The sequence below is a fragment of the Triticum urartu genome, chromosome 2A (genome assembly GCF_056163025.1).
Source record: "Triticum urartu cultivar PI428250 chromosome 2A, HENAU_Tu73, whole genome shotgun sequence".
In the NCBI taxonomy this organism is placed as follows: Eukaryota; Viridiplantae; Streptophyta; class Magnoliopsida; order Poales; family Poaceae; genus Triticum; species Triticum urartu.
Window position 1 is genome coordinate 519,712,881 of NC_141874.1, and position 9,596 is coordinate 519,722,476.

Here is a 9,596-nt window from a genome sequence, read left to right on the forward strand (position 1 = left end):
ACTACTACCCTCCAGGCTACTGACCGATTACCAACTTAGGCCAAAAGCCTAAACTCAGGGGAGTACGTATTTCTCACCGATATTACATTTATGTCTACATATCATTCTATTTCTCGGTGTTCACACTTTTTCATTGTATCATCCATGCTTAGATTTATTTTCTTGCTTTCTTCTTGTGTGTTTGAAAAACTTTAGAAAAACCAAGAAGTTAGTTGTAGCTAGTTTACTTTCTATGCATGCTTAGCTGTAGTATTAAAAAGAAAATCCAAAAAGATTTCCTTGTTCTTCTTTTGCTTGTTGGGAGCTTTCCTGTGTAAATAGTTTTTCTCGTTTTTGCTTTTTATTTGCTTGTTGAAGAAAACCAAAAATTCCAAAAATATTTCGGTGTGTTTCTCTGAATTTCTTTTCCTTTTATTCGAGTTGTACGGAGGAGAAGACCACGATGAAAATGTTGAGTGGCTCTCACATGAATAACTGTTGAACTAATAAAGAGCACATTTTACCTTGTCTTCTCCTGTTGAATAAAATGTTTTGCAGATTCCAGCTTAGTCCATGGCACTCTTGCACTATTATTATTTTCATATCGTTCGGTCGTGCAAGTGAAAGGCAATAATGACGATATTCGATGAACTGGCCATGGCAGAGAGAAACTGGTATGAACCCAACTTGTTCTTTTTATGTAAATATGTTTAACCGAGTATCCATGATTCACCCCATTACACTACTAGGAAAATTCTTATATATAGAAGTTCACCAGTAGCGTTTGTTTGTGCCCCCACGCTACTGGTAATTATCAGTAGCATTGGGCACAAAGAACGCTAGTGATATAAATTAGCAGCATCACTTGTTTTTTTGGGCACACTACTAGTATATATCTTCGATCGTTGCCCCGCGGACAGGTCATACTACTAGCGCGGGTTTTCTAGGACGCGCTAGGACTAGAAACATAGTCGTAGCGCGGGTCGCCACATGCGCTACAACTAACCTAGCCCAGCGAGACAAGCAACCCAGCCCAACGAACAACCTCTCCATCGTTCTCTCATATTCCTCCTCTTCCTCCCGTGAACCCTCGCCACCGCCACCAACGACGGGCGATTCTGGCTACTTCCCACAGCACTCGCTAGAGCAAAGCACATTCATGAGTTCTCCTGGCGACGGCGCTTCCATCCCTCCGGCCAGATCCTCTCCTCCCGGTCGCAAGCGCTCTCGCGCGACCCCTTCCCGCGGCTAGGGTTTTGGCTGCCTCCAACTCCGGCATGGTGAGCTCTCTTCTTCCCTCGATCCATGACATCCTCTCTTCCCTTATTTCTTCTCTCCCCGCCCCCTCACTAGTTTCTTCAATTCGGTGCTGCAACCACCCTCCTCCATGGGCGAGGACGACCACAACAGCACGCACATGATCGAGCTTGCCGTCGTCTGCTCCTGTGCGGTGCTGGGCCAACGACCTCCACCTCCACGGCTCCTAGCTTGGGTAAGCACCCCCATCACCATGGTCGTTTCACTTTCTTCCTCCTTTTGCATCATGTTCTTGCTGCTCCATTGATTTGTTCATGGATGCCATAACTTTATCCTTTTGCTGCATCTAAAAGCTGGTACTCTGCCAGTCCTGATAATACACATGGACTCACATTTGGATCTCTGTATGATTGGTGTTTTATTAGATGTTCAGATGCATGGTCTTGGCAGCACTGTTGGACACTATCATCTTGTATTGCTGTCACACATCGCATTGACCAAACAGTGAGCACAAGCCCATGCTCCATGAACTCTTGGGGTAAGCACAGGTAGTAATCGTCGAAGCAGTTTGATTGGTGCTTATATGTGATAAACATTGCAGTACTTCATAGTAGTACCATGTGTTAGGTACCCGATTCATTCATTTATAACTGAAAACAATCTTGAGGGTCTCAGAAAAACAATACTGAAGAAGAAGAAAATCAATACTGAAGGAATTAACCAGCAAAAGATGAGGATGATTACTGTGGGGGTTTACAGTATTGCACAATAATTTTCTGTCAAAAAGCTAAAGTTAGTGACAAAAGAAACTGAAGTAATTGAAAACCAAAGAAATTTAGGAGCCTCAACTAGTTATGTAGAAGTAGTACTACCTAGGAACATCGGCCAGATTTTTCTAAATTTATACACATCAAACAGAAAAGGGACAGACTGAATATACAACCACAACAGAGACCATGACATAGTCTATAATGTCCTCTACTCTTGAGAGGGATCGGAGCTACAAAATTAGTTTTCCTTTATGAAACGTAGATGTAGGCGTCAATAACAAAATGTGCTAAGATTTCATGATTATCCTAGTAGTACTTCTTCCTCACTAATAATCAACTAAGGCCAGGCATGTTATTTCGCAGACTAGATTAGTTCAGTAGAATTCATACTGCATAGTACATCACCTATTATTAATGGTCCCAAGTACATTAATGGTTACATAAAGATCGGGTGTAACTAGTAGAGAGGAAGATTAATTACACATCTTCTGTCAACTACTAAGGCTTCTTGTGTTATTTTGCAGACTAGATTAGTTCAGTAGAATTCCAATTAGACCAGGTACAACGCCTGTTGATGGTATCAAGTACATATGGGGATGAGTAGTAGTAGTTGGAACCGGTCAAGGGGAAATTGCTATTAGGACAAGCAGAGTATAGTAGGTGGTGATCAGGATGCCCAAAAGCATTTTGACAAGGCTAGCCTTCTGTATGACCAGGTAATGATGTTCTCAGGTCATTTCAAAGTTACAATATTAAACATGTCTTCAAGGTGATTTTGAAGCTTGTGCCATGGGTTCAATCTTGTGGCAGCAATACCAAAGTTCAATATGTTGGCTTATTGTGAACAAAACGATAGAGTTGTATATTCTCCTATTTTTGTTTTGGTGTTTGTTTACGCTGTTCCTGTCAACCTGCCAATATGATAGCCAACTTTCATTATAATCACAAGGAGTCTGCTTGCCGTAATGTGTACATGTTATTTCTATGTTATTTTTCTGTCTACTAACTCCTTGTTGCTAAAACAGTGACCCATGGTAAAAATTAATCTAGTATAAGCAGAATCTACTTTTTGCTGCATTTTACTGCATCGTGGCACCAACATGATAGCTTTATTCTATTTCTGTTGTTGATCAGCATGCTATCATTTGTAGCTATTATTGCATTTTTGACAAAAGTCGAGTTTATTTTTAAAAAGGATCTCGCTGACTGATTTGTGTTCTCACCTAGGCTCATGAAAGGTATTTATCCTTGAAGAAACAAACAATGACAGACAAAGCAACTGCAGTTGAGGATGTAAGTTCCTTTATTTATTTCATATTATTGAACTTCTGTTAGAAGTCATGATCACTAACTAGCTCCACAATGCCAGATCATCATTTGAGCAAGCTCGTTTCAACCTGGTAGGTGTACTGCTTCCCTGTATCTCTATTCACTGTATCTCTATTTGAGCAAGCCAGATTTGGACGCTAACACATACTAACAAGTTTTTACTTTCTCGACTTGGCCGCAGGGGTGATCGACACAAAGTATCGCAGCCCGGTGGGCGTCGTGCTCTTCAACCACTCGAAGGTGGACTTCACTGGGAAGCTCGGCGACCGCGTCACACAGATGATCGCGACGCCGGAGGTCGCCGAGGTGGAGGACCTTGATGCCATCGTTCGGGAGGGAGGGAGGATTCGGGTCCATCGGCATCTGCACTCCGAGTCTTGGTAGATACATCTAGATAAGTGGTCTGGTTGTTTGTGTCTGATGTTAAATGGGATCTCGTGATCTCTTTGAGTTGAGATGTTCAATGTTTCATCCATGAATGTTGCAATTCCTAAGATGATTCTGTGAGCTTAGTTTATTTTGCACTGGACATGTCTTGGTTTCCATCCATGAATACCGCATATGACTTTTATTTTTTATTATTTCTAATTAGATAGCTATAGCGTGGGGGGGGTGGCACACTACTAGTGCTTAGGATAGCAGTAGCGTAGGTGTGGAATAGTGGTAGCATGGGTGGCACCACGTTACTACTAACTTTTTAGCTGTAGTGCGGGGTAAAAAATGCATTACTGCTAAAATTTAGCTGTAGTGCCTTAGTAGCAGCGTGGGAACCCACGCTACTGGTATGCAAAAAACCAACGCTACTGGTAGTGTTTTTTCTAGTAGTGTTATGACTAAACATGTTTGCAATGACAATTAAAGATTATAGTTTCTCATGCCATGCATAAGTAGCTGGGACTGAATAATGATTTATCTTGGATATCAACATAGCGTTAAAATAATTATGATATAGTATGATGTATGGTATCCTCCTCCGAATGTTCAAGTGGCTTGACTTGGTACATGTTCATGCATGTAGTTGAATCAAAACCAACATAGCCTCTATGATATTTATGTTCATGGTGTTCATATCCTACTCATGCTAGTGTCCAATGTTACTTATGCATAATGCATGGTTATGATCATTGTTGCTCTCTAGCTGGTCGCTTCTCAATCTAAATTGCCAGTCTTCGCCTGTACTAAGTGGGAACTCTGCTTGTACATCAAAAACCTTGAACCCAAAGTTATTCCAGATGAGTTCACCATACCTACCTATATGTGGTATTACCCTGCCGTCCTAAGTAAATTTGCATGTGCCACCTTTAAAAAACTTCTAGAAAAATTATCCGTTTTGTGTGCCTGGATCGTACATGGAATGACACACTATTAGGAAAAACCTTACCAGTGGCGTGGGTTTTTGGACCACCAGTAGCATCGGTTCCCACGCTACTGCTATGACGCTACATATATTTTTTAGCAGTAGTGTGTGTTTTACCCCAACTACTGGTAAACAGACATACCAGTAGCGCTGGTGCCCCACGCTACTAGTATTCCACACCCACGCTACTAGTAAAGGAATAGCAGTAGCCCTTCTATGACACACCCACGCTACTAGTAAAGGAATAGCAGTAGCCCTTCTATGACACACCCACGCTACTAGTAACAAATTAGGATTTTAAAAAAAGTCTACCTATTTCAGTTTAGACATGCATTTCACAATACGTACATGTTATGCATACAGTCAATCATCAATCATACATATCTGATGTAGATAATTAACACACGCACATGCACACACGCACACAATATATGCCACGCATCTATGCCGTCGGCGGCCGGCACCTCCACAAGGCCGTGTTGATGGCGTTGATGTCGTCGTCGTCGCCACCGCAGCACCATGACGATGTCGTTGTCGCCGCCGTAGCCCTGTGTCGATGTTGATGTCGTCCATCATCATCGCCGCAGCCCCATGTCGATATCGTCTTCGTCGCCACCGTAGCTTCATGTCCATGTGTTCCCTACTAGGAACTCACAAATCCTGGAATTAAACAATGAACCAAGACCACTACTAGGAACTCAAAAGAACCTGGAGCATTAGTACAGTATAACAGTAACATATAGAGCACTAAGTAACAATAGCAGAAACAAAAGCATATAGCAGCAGCATAGTATATATGAATTATAAGCAGTACCTAACAGACCAATCCTAGAAATTGGGGAAAACCCAACTTAAGAAGGATACAGTGCTAGGCATGACCAAATCTTATCATAGATTCTGAATCCAAGCTTCTGAGGCAAATTACAACAAGCAAAGTTTGTGCACCAAGTAGGAGTAATTCCCAGGTCATTCGCAAGCAAGAAGGCATCAGCAACAACAGATTATTACCAACATTGTACCCTTTACTGTTAGGTCATTTCAATTTAACTCTTGGTTGCAGATGTATTATTGTTGTATTACTAGTAATCATCAGCAGTAATAGCACTTGGTCATTATAAATATCACTGGTCATTATAGTCGACATGACAACTTCCCATTTATTACTATATTTATAAGGAAATTTTGTAATAACATTCATTCATGTGACATAAGAGACTTAGAGCAACATTTCATATATTAGTGACAATTAAGCTGCTGCACTTGCAAATTTGTAACACCAATCAAATAGATGTGTTATGTATATTCTCTAGTGCGGTCTTAAATTGGAAGGAAATGGGGAGTCTCTTCTTTCAAACCAATGTAGTGATTTTATTGAAAAGTATGAGCAGGTGCACTTATATTATATCAAAAATATAAATATCAGTACGTTTTTTTATCTCACATGGATGTATTAAGTAATAATGTGTGTGTGTGTGTGTGTGTGTGTGTGTGTGTAAAATAGACTATTCCAGTAAATCTAATCCTTGATTCCTCGTAAGAAAGAACAATATCTTGAGGAACTACATAGAGTATCATACTGTTGCAAAAATTAAGAGTGAAAAAGTAAAATTATAGGGATAGAATCTTACATATTCGATAAAGTCATTTTGAAAGCTAAATATTCAGAAGCATCAAATATAGTTATTTTGAGAATGGAAATATATACCATAACTCGTTGGTTGTTTCTTGTAAGAGTATGTAGATAGAGTACCATCTAGAAAGACTCTCATGGCTCAGTGGTTGTTGCTTGTAATGCTATACAGGTAGAGGACCATCCAAAAAGACTAAGCTATCAACAACCAATGTTCCAACGCTCGCCTTAACTTCACTACCAGTTGTTGAAATAATAAAAATATCATAGAAACAAAGTTTGATGGATAAAAATGTAGGACTGCAGCATTGTAGTTGGTATTATTTCTTTGCAGTAAGGCCTTACTGGGAAGCTGAATCGCATAACATCCTTTCTGTGGATTGATATATTGTAGACCAAAATACACTTGCCGTTAGAAATAATGCTATATGAGAAGATACAGTTTTATACCTGAACTATCAGCGACATGATCCTTCCTTCCCAGTCACGAGTAGTAAACGGACCGGAACCGACTGCTCCAAACTATCAGCGACACGAGAATCACAATCGTGCGGACTGCTGCAACATAGGCATGAATAGAAAATTGTATACCTGAACTAAACTTGAGCAGCACTACAATGAACGAAAACTGAACTTGACATTCCTGAACTAATCGTGCATCTATCTGCAAACACCTAATTTGTTTGTCATACACTAGTACTACACCGAATTATAACCGATATTCCAAAGCCTACACTAGTACTACACTTAACTAAAACTGAACTTGGCTGTTGCACTTATGAAAATCCAGAAAACGCACTTGGCATAGCTAGCTGCATTACTTAAAATTCAGAAACGAGCAGCTGCAGCGGCGCCCAAGAGCAATTGCCCGTCAGCTAGCCACCGGAATCCACGGATGACAACGCCTCACCCCGACTCCGGCCGGCCACGAACGACAAGCCGACCCTGCAGTCACCAGATCCGCCGCCGCCACAGCTTGTCCTGCTGCGGCGCCTGCACTCGTCTCCATCCGCGGCCAATCCCTGTACTGCTCGTTGGCCTGGGCACGCGCAGGTGCGGGGTGCTGCTCATTGGCTAGCGGGCCGACCTGTCCACTCAGCGGCAAGAACACGGGGGCGCCCGAATCCCTAGCCACGGGCAAGGGTGCGGGCCTTGAGGCATGGATCTGGATGGAGGGGAGGGTGGGGCGGAGCTTGGGGGCATGTTGCATGCGGCCGGAGATCGCCGGAACTGGCTGGCGTGGGTGGTGGCGGCGGCGACGAGATCGTGGGGGAGAGGAGCTCGGCCGAGAGGCAGGGTTACGGTGGGGGTGAGATTTGTGTGAGAGAGTTTTTTTTATCTGGTCACTTGGCATGTGGAAGCAGTGGACACGCTGAGTAGTAGCGTGGGTGTATCACCTGCGCTATAGCTATTCACTTAGTAGTAGCGCAGGATTTACAACCCGCACTACTAATATTTTTTGATTTGGTAGTGTGGTGTGGCACACTTATCAGCAGTGTGATCAAAAGAAACCAACGCTGCTGCTAAGCCATACCAGTAGCGCGCTTTGTACCCAGCGCTACTGGTAATTACCAGTAGCATGGGGACACAAACAAACGCTACTGGTAAACTTCTATATATAAGCATTTTCCTAGTAGTGACAGGAGGTAATCAGTATCTTCCATGCTAAACGGTTATTCTCAGGTCGAGTGTATATTCACTCGCCATCACACGAGAAAAGAGCGGTAATAGGGATGCCCAGTCCCAAACTGCAAAATACAAAAAGAGTTAATTGCTCGAATAATCAAACAAAAACTCCTAATGAAGTCAAACCTTTACTTTTATCGCTTGGGAACCGCCACTAGCCTGTTTAGCATGAAAGATATTGATAACTGATAGTCGTGAAGTAAATGAGAAGGGTGCATGTCTCAAAATAATCATTTATCTCTGTTTTAAAACTTGAGCTCTGGCACCTCTACAAATCACTGCTTCCCTCTACAAAGGGACTATCTATTTACTTGTATGGTGTGTCATCACTTTCTTATACAAGCGCTAGAAACTGAGAGAGCACAACTGTCATGATTTATGCATTGTGTGAGCTAATGTTGGGTGCATCATGACTGGATCTTTTCTACCATGAATTACAATGTTTAGTCACTGCTTGGACTTTGGAGGTGCTCTGCATTTATGTTTTGCGGTCTCAGAAAGGGCTAGCAAGATACCACTATTGTCATATTATATCATGGTTGTTTTGACAATATGTTATTGTTTGAGATGCCTCATTATTGCTCGCTAGCTGATTATGTCATTGGTATGAGTCATTATAATATTTAAGAGTTATTGTCGACATGGTTAGTTATAATGTTGGCTGAAAACCTGGGTGCTGTTTAAGCTTATTTATGCAAACAAGAACAAAATAGTTCGTAAAAGTTTTTCTTTTTCACTTTTAGTTTATCAACTGAATTGCTTGAGGACAAGTAAATGTTTAAGCTTGGGGGGTTGATATGTCTTCAACATATCTACTTTTTCTAATGCTTTTCCTCTTGTTTTGGACCCTAATTTGCATGATTTGAATGAAACTAACTCCGGACAGACGTTGTTTTCAGCAAAACTATCATGGTGTTGTTTTTGTGCAGAAATAAAAGTTTTCGGAATGAAACGAAACTTTGTGAGGAATTTTTATATAATATATAAGAATTTCTGGAGCCAAGACCTACCGGAGAGGGGCCCCTGGGTGGGCATAGCCCACTAGGGCACGCCCCCCTCTCCTGGCGTGCCTAGGTGGGTTGTCCCCACCCGGTGGCCCCCACAGACCCCGAAACCGACGCTATAAAATCCTATTTTTGGAGAAAAAAATCAAGGAAAAAGAATTATCGCGATCCACTAGATGAAGCCATCGCCAAGCCTTATTCTTCCTCGAGAGGGCAGATCTGGAGTCCGTTTTGGGCTCCGGAGAGGGGTATCTTCATTCTTCGTCATCACCAACCCTTCTCCATCGCCAATTCCATGATGCTCCCCACCGGGAGTGAGTAATTCCTTCGTAGGCTCGCTGGTCAGTGAGGAGTTGGATGAGATTCATCATGTAATCAAGTTAGTTTTGTTAGGGATTGATCCCCAGTATCCACTATGTTCTTAGATTGATGTTGCTATGAATTTGCCATGCTTAATGCTTGTCACTTTGGGCCTGGGTGCCATGATTTCAGATCGGAACCGTTTATGTTATCACCATTATATCCATATTCTAGATTCGATCTTGCAAGTTATAGTCACCTACTACGTGTTATGTTCCGGCAAC

The 9,596-nt window shown here is 42.0% G+C and overlaps 1 long non-coding RNA gene across 1 annotated transcript; it reads right to left on the reverse strand.

Annotated features, from left to right (window-relative positions):
• Positions 1-4,986: 4,986 nt before the first annotated feature.
• On the reverse strand, positions 4,987-7,681 carry LOC147985709 (uncharacterized). Its single transcript, XR_015616837.1, has 2 exons — positions 6,773-7,681; positions 4,987-5,335 (listed from the first exon to the last, which is right to left on the reverse strand). It is a non-coding gene; the product is annotated as an uncharacterized LOC147985709 (long non-coding RNA).
• Between the last annotated feature and the right edge of the window lie 1,915 nt (positions 7,682-9,596).